The 10,649-nt window shown below is 39.1% G+C and overlaps 1 pseudogene; it reads right to left on the bottom strand.

Annotated features, from left to right (window-relative positions):
* Positions 1-1,086: 1,086 nt before the first annotated feature.
* Positions 1,087-5,675, bottom strand: LOC146802499 (uncharacterized; annotated as a pseudogene).
* Between the last annotated feature and the right edge of the window lie 4,974 nt (positions 5,676-10,649).

Here is a 10,649-nt window from a genome sequence, read left to right as displayed (position 1 = left end):
TGGACGTACGACGTGAACATGGATTGTCCCTGGTAATATCTATCACAGTCTTTGGTTGTACAAACCTGTACAAAGACAGCTTGCACAGCGATAGGATGAAAGTTAAGAGGATTCCATTGGACTTGTTCCTTGTCATGTGGTAGTCCTAATGCAGGATGTGTGCCATTGTGTGCAGCAAAACAAATGTTGTCGTGGGCCCAAATCATGCTAATCTCCCTTCACATTGGCTAAATCCTTATTGTGTATAAGCTGCATGTAGCTGTTGATGTGTCTCCTCGTTGTAGGTCAAAGTGCTTGTGGCAAATCACTGAAATTTATTTGTGACATTCCACCAGATGCAGCAACACTGGATTGGAATGATCCTGTGATAAGAAACTGTTGTACTGCCATGTGTCTGTTTATTTGTTTAAATGATGTGGGATTCTTTTTGTGAGGGAGGTTATATGGATCATTGACCTATGTTATTTTGCCTATACTATAGGAAATTGCCTGATGTATCCCCTCCTTCCAAGTTGTTAAGGGCTGCACCTGAAAATGTGATCACTGACACAGAATATGTGAGTCATGTTTGATTTGCTATGTTTCTGACATCATACCAGCCTATGATTGGAACAATGGAACAAAGATGTTATAAGGCAAGACACTTGTATGTATTTGTTGGTGTGACATGGTTGTGATCTTGAGCTAAACATTGTGTACATGCAACATATCTATGCTTTGGCATAGTAAAATTCACATGGGCATTCATATATACATTGCTAGATGTGAGATTTACTACAGTAGACAATGAGTTTGTAATGTGTGTATTTATTAAAGTGCTAAAGGTGAAGAGATACTTTGTGCAAAAACAAACATAACAGAATAAGTGAAGTATCAGTCATGGTGAATAAAACCATACTTGTAGATGCCTAATTGTCGGAAGTCCAAACTACAACTCCCATCAGAAAGGGAAATGGTTTCAGAAATAGTTCACAAAGTTAACGTGCTCCACACACAGGAGAAAATTAAGATTGAGGTTTCTTTCTCATGCTGCTGGGTGTCTTGCCATACACACCTCTTGATTTTTTGCCTACACATCCCCACTTGTTAGTGCGGGGGATCCTCTGCTGCAGAGACAGGGGTGTCTGCAGGCGTGTGTTCCTCTGACAGGGCCTCCCTTCCTGTAGCCACAGATGTAGATGGCCTAGATGTAGTTGGACCACAGGAAGAGGTAGATGGTGGTGGAAAAACCCTGCAGAGAGTTGTGTTGATGTCCTGCAGGACCCCAATGAGCTTCCCTATGTTGGTGTTGTGGGTGGCCAGCTCCTTGTGTATGTCCATTTGCATCTGCTTCATCTCCCGGATCTCTGTCAATACCTGGCCCATCACGTCTTGGGAGTCCTGAAAGTGTTCCAAGACTTGGTCGATGGTGGCCTGGGTGTGAGTGGCCCCAGAGGACTCACTCAGCAGGCCCACAGTATTCCTCCCACTAACCCTACCCCCACGGGTCTGTGACCTTGGCCCAGGGTGCCCTCTCCCACAGGTTTGTGGTTCCTCTGTGAATGGGTTGGTGATTGTCACCTCAGAATCCTGGACTGCAGAGTACAATATGTTAGTGACTATGCTAGGTACACTGTCTGGGGGGGAATGAGGTTGGCTGTGGTGTTGCATCTTGGGTGGGAGGCATTGGAGTGAGCACACTGAGACTCACTGTTGCTGTTTGCCCAGGCTGACCAGAAGTGCCAGGATGGTCACCCACTTCCATCTCTCCAGGAGTGTTGGCATCACTGAGGGCTTCATCTGTGGGGTGTAGTGGGAGTCTGTTCAGTGGCCAAGCTCTACTGGGGTGCTGTGCCAGATCGACCTGTTGTGAAATAGACAACACTGTTATTGGTGGAAATGCTGTATCTACATCCAAATATTTTGTGTCACGGTAAGTAGAGACCTAGGAAAAACAACATAGGTAGAGATTACTAGATCTCCCAAACATTAAGGCAACACAGTGGAGATGTAACATGTGTATTTGATCATTCCAAGGCCTAGTTGTGTACAATACAGGTGAACACACAACTTGGTTGTATATTTAGCATTAGTCATCATGTGAGCAGTGTAGTCGCAATGGGTCAACTGAAACTTCTAATCCGCTGAGTTGCCTTAATGGCGTACAACTAATTGAGGTACACACTTGGTATGGTGTTATTCATGCCATCAATAGTTTCAGTTGAGGAGACCAGGGCAACATCAAATAGGCAGAAATGTCTCTGAGAAGAGCATTGTATGTCAATTTCTCAGTACATGAGAAATGAACATCAGCTGTTAAATGTCGGAGAATGGGAAAAATAACTATTTAATCTTTTTTTGAGTAACAGAAACAGGTCCTCTTGGCGGTTGTTGACAGTTCAATCTGTACTTCCCAACACTTGAGAATGGTTAGTGTAACATACCTGTTGTCAAAATGCAGTTGGGCTGGACCATACATTTACATATTGACACATATCATGGGTCCTGGGTTGATGATTTAATAGTAATACACTTACAGACACCATTCCAACATGTGTCATGTAAGGGAGATTGATATATGTGATTTTATATGCAACAATACACATTGACACTGACATTCAAACACCTCTGATACCTTGAGTATTGCATGTTAGGAAAGTAGGTAGACAACATAATCGCAAAAGCTGAGATGAGAGAATACAGGACATTTAAGTGTGACAGTTAGTGAGGTGTAACTTACCAGACTGTACTCTCCCAGGTACTCCTGTCAAGCCCTCATAATGCAGGATGGCCAGGACCTTCTCCTCCCAGGAAAAGAGTTGTAATGGGCCACTGGGAGGACCACTGCCAGTCTTCTGGGCCTCCAGGTGTTGTTTGGAGGCGAGGGAATGCAACTTACCCCTCAGGTCATTCCACCTCTTCCTTATTTCCTGCTTTGCATGCAGGTTGGTACATACAGCATTCACTCTGTTGACTATCCTGTCCCTGAGAGAGTAGTATGTTGGACTTGGGCTCTAAAAAATTGTGGCTCTACTGCTTTGATTTCATCTACCATGACCAAAAGTCAGCCTCTGAAAACCGTGTTTTTTTGTTTACACGTAACAAAACTCTAAATTAAAGTGAGTGACAATGAAAGAAAAACACCAAGGTATATTATAAAAAGATGCAACAAAAGTCTGTGGATAGTGTTAAATGGGATAGGGAAAAAAGGTCTGCCTTATCAGAAAATTTTAGTGTCTGCCTTGCTGTGCTGCAGTGCAGAGGTAAACGATCATGGTCTGGAATGGGATGTGTTTTATAGTGTGATTTGCAGGTGTGTCCACTTGGTCAATCAATATCAGAGATGTTTCTTTGCAACCATCCAATGGACACTGTTCTGGTGCTTTGCTGAGAGCATACCACAAACCTTCAAGGAACTGCCACAATTGGACCACGAGTACAACTGTGTTTTTGTAATCCCCTCAGCGGGAACCTGCGGCCTGATGGCAATGGAGTATGCACTGCCAGCATTGAAGTCTGCCACAGCCCATGCGGGAAACACTTCGTCAATGTTAGTTGGCAGTTCAGGTTGTAAGTTATGTTACTGGGATTTATATACCCGAAGGTGTTTTAGTGTGTCCTTGTAAGGAGCCACATGCTGGCAGATTTGGGAACAGGAGTGGCTAGTAATTAAAAAGCAAGGTTTTCAAAGTTGTTTTTAATTGAAGAACATTTTGAGCATCTTTGATGTTGAGAGAGAGAATTCCTGATTTTTCCAGTTCTAGTCACAAAGTTTTTTCCACCAAAAAAAGACTTTTTGTAACGTTGGAATTATGGCATAGTTTGCAATCAAAGAATGAAGTGATATGGAAGGCCTATAACATCTAACATTCTGGATAAAGAATTCTGGTCCAGAAATGTGCAAGGCCTTATAGGCAATGCATAGGGCCTTAAAGGTAATTCTTTTTTGCATAGGCAGCCAGTAAAGTTCGTGTAGTGCTGAGGAGGCCGATTGATGTCTGGAAAGGCCAAAGATAAGTTGAGCTGCCTCATTCTGTAGGGTTTGATGTTTTGTCAGCATTTTCTGTTGCAAGTTCCTATAGAGCCCATTACAGTAATCTAATTTGGACAAGATGAATGCTGTGACTACGAGTCTTTGAAAATGGGCTGCAATAAATGGCATCATTTTTTAAAAAAACATATCTTTATTGGCATTTTGAAACGGTATATGTATACTTTACGAGTACAAGTAGTCATATAGCTTACTAAGCATGCTGAACCATGTATATTCAACTTCATTAAGCAAAAATTGAAATTTGATGCACATTCAAATTAATGTTAAGCAATACGCATTTGACTTCTAGACTCTGTACCACAATGTATGTGTACTCAAGAGAGTTACTTCTGCTTACAGCCCAAGATACATGATCATTTCCCTCCACACTATCAACATATAACAACCATAATATACTTTTTATTGGTGTGTCTCTTAACGTTTCTTTTGTAAGTAAGGTGATCTCCTGCATGCCCTCTAACCCGGGTGGAAGATAATTGGTTCAGGATATTACGTCTGTTAGTATATTCAGTTGTGTGTCAAGGTGGGGGTCCAGGCAGGTCTGGGTTCCCTGGGTTGGGCCTATTATCTATATTATGTGTGAAAATAGGGGTACCCCTGAATACATTTCCTAAATCAGGGTTAAAATATTATGTGTGAATAAACATTTAGGAACTGAATAAAAAGTGGACCTATGCAAAACAGAAACAATATGTGACAGAAAAGATTAAATATCAAAAATATATTATTTTCTTTATTTGTATACACGGAAGTATTTAAATATTTTCTCTTTTTAATGAAAGAAAAAGGAATAATAGAACATAACATCAGTAACAGGTTCAGTAGACATACAATTTTTCTCTTTGCCTATGCATGTAGTAAAGGTTAAATATAGGATTATTTACACATATTAATCCATTCATACATGGCCTAATGATGCATCATATTTTATTAAGGCATGTCAAACATGTTGTTATACTATCAAACATAAATGAATACAAACCAATGAAATCAAAGTAAGAAACTTAATACTTATATGGTAATAAATAAAAAAAACTATGTGGTTATGTCTAACAAAATTCGTATCTAAGCGCGTTTCGACGGTACGCCGTCATGAGATAGCCATATGGGTCTAAAAAGAAAACACAAATGTAAAGAATATTTCTGATCACATATTGACGGTCCCACTAAAAATTTCTGCTATAAAATAAGTCAGAAACATGATTTAAAGGAAGGAATTAATTTGTTTAAAATGTCACAGCAAAAATGAGAGGTTCATTGTGTTGCTGAAAGCTGAGAATAATAAATAAGAAAGAAAAAGGAGACGGTGCGGTGTTAATAGAATAAAGTCGATTCCCCACTTTTTAAGAACAAAACACCATAAAATTGTGAAGAAAGAAAGAAAAGGCCCTTTACGTAGAGAACCATGTGTATACAAGATTGAGCCTTAATAGTGTGGTAGAGTTAACAACGTCAACAAATGTAGTGGCACTATCCCAGGCAAATACATTGAGACTCTTCATTCTCAAGTGGGCACATATTTATCTTAATGTCCATAAGTCAGGGCCAGCATAGATATTATGTAGGGAACCAGCCTGAATAAATGTTCTGCTTTTTTTTTATTGTATCTAATCACCTGATCCCAGGGGAGTTCATTGTTCATTCCGTGTTTATATATATCGAGATTGAAGATCCAATAAACCTCTCTTCATTACGTCGGCCGTGGGCTTCTTAAGTAGGGGCTTGACTTCTGCCCACTTCCAGTCCTCAGGGAAGATGCCGGATTGGAGGAAGGTGTTGATGGTCCGTCCTAGTTCGGGGGCGATGGTGGTAGCGGCTCTGTGGTAGATGTGTGGTAGGCAGAGGTCCGTGGGGACCCCATATCAGGCTTTCATCATGGTCATAAAGATGAGTTCCACCATCGTGGGAGTCCAGGTGGTGATGGTCGGCTCGTAGTCAGCGGAAGGGGAAGGGGTGGTGAACGGCATCTGGTCGCTGAAGTAGTCGTAGAGGGCCTCGATTTTCAGATGGAAGTAGGATCTGACCTTGTTGCAGAGTTCCTGGGATGGGTAAACAATCTAAATATCGAGTTTTTAATTTCGACCTACAATAATATCGTGTTTGAAATATCGTAGGGACACAATATCGAAGTCAAGAATATCGACGACCAGAATATCGACCTGAAGGTAAGAAATATCGTTTTTGTTAATATCGAAGTTAGTAATATCGGTAGCAACATTTATTATGTATTTTATATGTTTGTGTTTATATTTTTGTTAATTATTGCACTAGTTTTAGAATATATGTATGCAATTTTTAGAAGTTAGTCATTTTTTTAACATAAATAATGCGTTTTAGTACCGTAGCGGGTTGTGGGTTTATAGGGGAATAGGATGGGAAGTAATTTAATTGTAATTAAGCAATTATTTATTTTTATTTATTGGTATTGATAAGTAATTTTATGTTAAATAATTATTACTTGGTAATTAATTTTTATTAATTGGTAATTCATTTTTATTCATTTAATAATTGGTAATTATATTAAGTGTATTATTTAATATTGAAGTGTGTTGTGAGTTTATAGGGCAATAGGGTTAGAAGTATTTTAATTGTAATTAAGTAATTATTTATTTTATTGTCGAGTATTGATAATAAATGTATTGTTAATTAATTATTAATAGGTAATAACTTTTTAATAATTAATATGTTTATGTCTTGGAAATTAATTTGTTAATTAATTATTAATTGTTAATTAATTGTCAATTATTATTTATTGGCATTTATCAGTAATTTATTGTTAAGTAATTATTAATTGCTAAACATTTATTAATAATTATTGTTTTTTGGTATTGGAAATTAATTATATTTATATTTTATTATTATTTGGTCATTAATTGTTAATAATTATTATTTAATTGTATTTATCATCAATTTAATTCTTAATTAATTATTAATTGCTAATATTTTTAAGTACTTCTTTATTGGTATTGTTAATTAATGTATTTTATTTAATAATTCAATTATTATTTATTTAAAACAAATAATATTAATTATTAGTAAGTTTTTTTTACCCCTAAGCTATCTAACAGTTTCCCTACTTTTGCACTCTCTGGAGTTGGAATAGTAATTTTAACCTCTACGCTATCCAACACTTTCACTACTGTTGCACTCGCTGGAGTTGGAATAGTAATATTAAACCCTACGCTATCCAACACTTTCCCTACTGTCGCACTCTCTGGAGTTGGAATAATAATTTTAACCTCTACGCTATCCAACACTTTCCCTACTGTTGCACTCTCTGGAGTTGGAATAGTAATTTTTACCCCTACGCTATCCAACATTTTCCCTACTGCTGCACTCTCTGGAGTTGGAATAGTAATTTTTATCCCTACACTATCCAACACATTCCCTACTGTTGCACTCTCTGGAGTTGGAATAGTAATTTTAACCTCTTCGCTATCCAACACTTTCCCTACTGTTGCACTCTCTGGAGTTGGAATAGTAATTTTAACCCCTAAGCTATCCAACACTTTCCCTACTGTTGCACTCTCTGGATTTGGAATAGTAATTTTAACCCCTACGCTATCCAACACTTTCCATACTGTTGCACTCTCTGGAGTTGGAATAGAAATATTTACTCCTATGCTATCCAACATTTTCCCTACTGTTGCACTCTCTGGAGTTGGAATAGTAATTTTTACCCCTACGCTATCCAACACTTTCCCTACTGTTGCACTCGCTGGAGTTGGAATAGTCATTTTAACCCCTAAGCTATCCAACACTTTCCCTACTGTCGCACTCTCATGAATTGGAATAATAATTTTAACCTCTACGCTATCCAACACTTTCCCTACTGTTGCACTCTCTGGAGTTGGAATAGTAATTGTTACCCCTAAGCTATCCAACATTTTCCCTACTGTTGCACTCTCTGGAGTTGGAATAGTAATTTTTACCCCTACGCTATCCAACACTTTACCTACTGTTGCACTCTCTGGAGCAGGAATAGTAATTTTAACCCCTACGCTATCCAACACTTTCCCTACTGTTGCACTCTCTGGAGTTGGAATAATAATTTTAATCTCTTCGCTATCCAACACTTTCCCTACTGTTGCACTCTCTGGATTTGGAATAGTCATTTTAACCACTACGCTATCCAACACTTTCCATACTGTTGCACTCTCTGGAGTTGGAATAGTAATTTTAACCTCTACGCTATCCAACACTTTCCCTACTGTTGCACTCTCTGGAGTTGGAATAGTAATTTTTACCCCTACGCTATCCAACACTTTACCTACTGTTGCACTCTCTGGAGTAGGAATAGTAATTTTAACCCCTACGCTATCCAACACTTTCCCTACTGTTGCACTCTCTGGAGTTGGAATAGTCATTTTAACCCCTAAGCTATCCAACACTTTCCCTACTGTTGCACTCTCTGTAGTTGGAATAGTAATTTTAACCCCTACGCTATTCAACACTTTCCATACTGTTGCACTCTCTGGAGCTGGAATAGTAATTTTAACCTCTACGCTATCCAACACTTTACCTACTGTTGCACTCTCTGGAGTAGGAATAGTAATTGTAACCCCTACGCTATCCATCACTTTTCCTACTGTTGCACTCTCTGGAGTTGGAATAGTAATTTTAATCCCTTCGCTATCCAACACTTTCCCTACTGTTGCACTCTCTGGAGTTGGAATAGTAATTTTTACCCCTACGCTATCCAACACTTTACCTACTGTTGCACTCTCTGGAGTAGGAATAGTAATTTTAATCCCTACGCTATCCATCACTTTTCCTACTGTTGCACTCTCTGGAGTTGGAATAGTAATTTTAACCTCTTCGCTATCCAACACTTTGTCTACTGTTGCACTCTCTGGAATAGTAATTTTAACCTCTACGCTATCCAACACTTTCCCTACTGTTGCACTCTCTGGAGTTGGAATAATAATTTTAACCTCTACGCTATCCAACACTTTCCCTACTGTTGCACTAGCTGGAGTTGGAATAGTAATATTATTAACCCCTACGCTATCCAACACTTTCCCTACTGTCGCACTCTCTGGAGTTGGAATAATAATTTTAACCTCTACGCTATCCAACACTTTCCCTACTGTTGCACTCTCTGGAGTTGGAATAGTAATTTTTACCCCTACTCTATCCAACACTTTCCCTACTGTTGCACTCTCTGGAGTTGGAATAGTAATTTTAACCCCTATGCTATCCAACACTTTCCATACTGTTGCACTCTCTGGAGTTGGAATAGTAATTTTAACCTCTACTCTATCCAAACACTTTCCCTACTGTTGCACTCTCTGGAGTTGGAATAGAAACATTTACTCCTACGCTATCCAACATTTTCCCTACTGTTGCACTCTCTGGAGTTGGAATAGTAATTTTAACCCCTACGCTATCCAACACTTTCCCTACTGTTGCACTCTCTGGAGTTGGAATAGTAATTTTTACCCCTACGCTATCCAACATTTTCCCTACTGTTGCACTCTCTGGAGTTGGAATAGTAAATGTTACCCCTACGCTATCCAACACTTTACCTACTGTTGCACTCTCTGGAGTAGGAATAGTAATTTTAACCCCTACGCTATCCAACACTTTCCCTACTGTTGGACTCTCTGGAGTAGGAATAGTAATATTAAACCCTACGCTATCCAACACTTTCCCTACTGTCGCACTCTCTGGAGTTGGAATAATAATTTTAACCTGTACGCTATCCAGCACTTTCCCTACTGTTGCACTCTCTGGAGTTGGAATAGTAATTTTTACCCCTACGCTATCCAACATTTTCCCTACTGCTGCACTCTCTGGAGTTGGAAGAGTAATTTTTATCCCTACGCTATCCATCACATTCCCTACTGTTGCACTCTCTGGAGTTGGAATAGTAATTTTAACCTCTTCGCTATCCAACACTTTCCCTACTGTTGCACTCTCTGGAGTTGGAATAGTAATTTTAACCCCTAAGCTATCCAACACTTTCCCTACTGTTGCACTCTCTGGATTTGAAATAGTAATTTTAACCCCTACGCTATCCAACACTTTCCATACTGTTGCACTCTCTGGAGTTGGAATAGAAATATTTACTCCTATGCTATCCAACATTTTCCCTACTGTTGCACTCTCTGGAGTTGGAATAGTAATTTTTACCCCTACGCTATCCAACACTTTCCCTACTGTTGCACTCGCTGGAGTTGGAATAGTCATTTTAACCCCTAAGCTATCCAACACTTTCCCTACTGTCGCACTCTCTGGAATTGGAATAATAATTTTAACCTCTACGCTATCCAACACTTTCCCTACTGTTGCACTCTCTGGAGTTGGAATAGTAATTTTTACCCCTACGCTATCCAACATTTTCCCTACTGTTGCACTCTCTGGAGTTGGAATAGTAATTTTTACCCCTACGCTATCCAACACTTTACCTACTGTTGCACTCTCTGGAGTTGGAATAGTAATTTTAATCTCTTCGCTATCCAACACTTTCCCTACTGTTGCACTCTCTGGAGTTGGAATAGTCATTTTTACCACTACGCTATCCATCACTTTCCATACTGTTGCACTCTCTGGAGTTGGAATAGTAATTTTTACCCCTACGCTATCCAACACTTTACCTACTGTTGCACTCTCT

The sequence above is a fragment of the Triturus cristatus genome, chromosome 8 (assembly GCF_964204655.1).
Source record: "Triturus cristatus chromosome 8, aTriCri1.1, whole genome shotgun sequence".
NCBI classification, from domain to species: domain Eukaryota; kingdom Metazoa; phylum Chordata; class Amphibia; order Caudata; family Salamandridae; genus Triturus; species Triturus cristatus.
The sequence above is the reverse complement of the archived record's forward strand: the minus strand, read 5'-3'. Positions and strand labels throughout refer to the sequence as shown.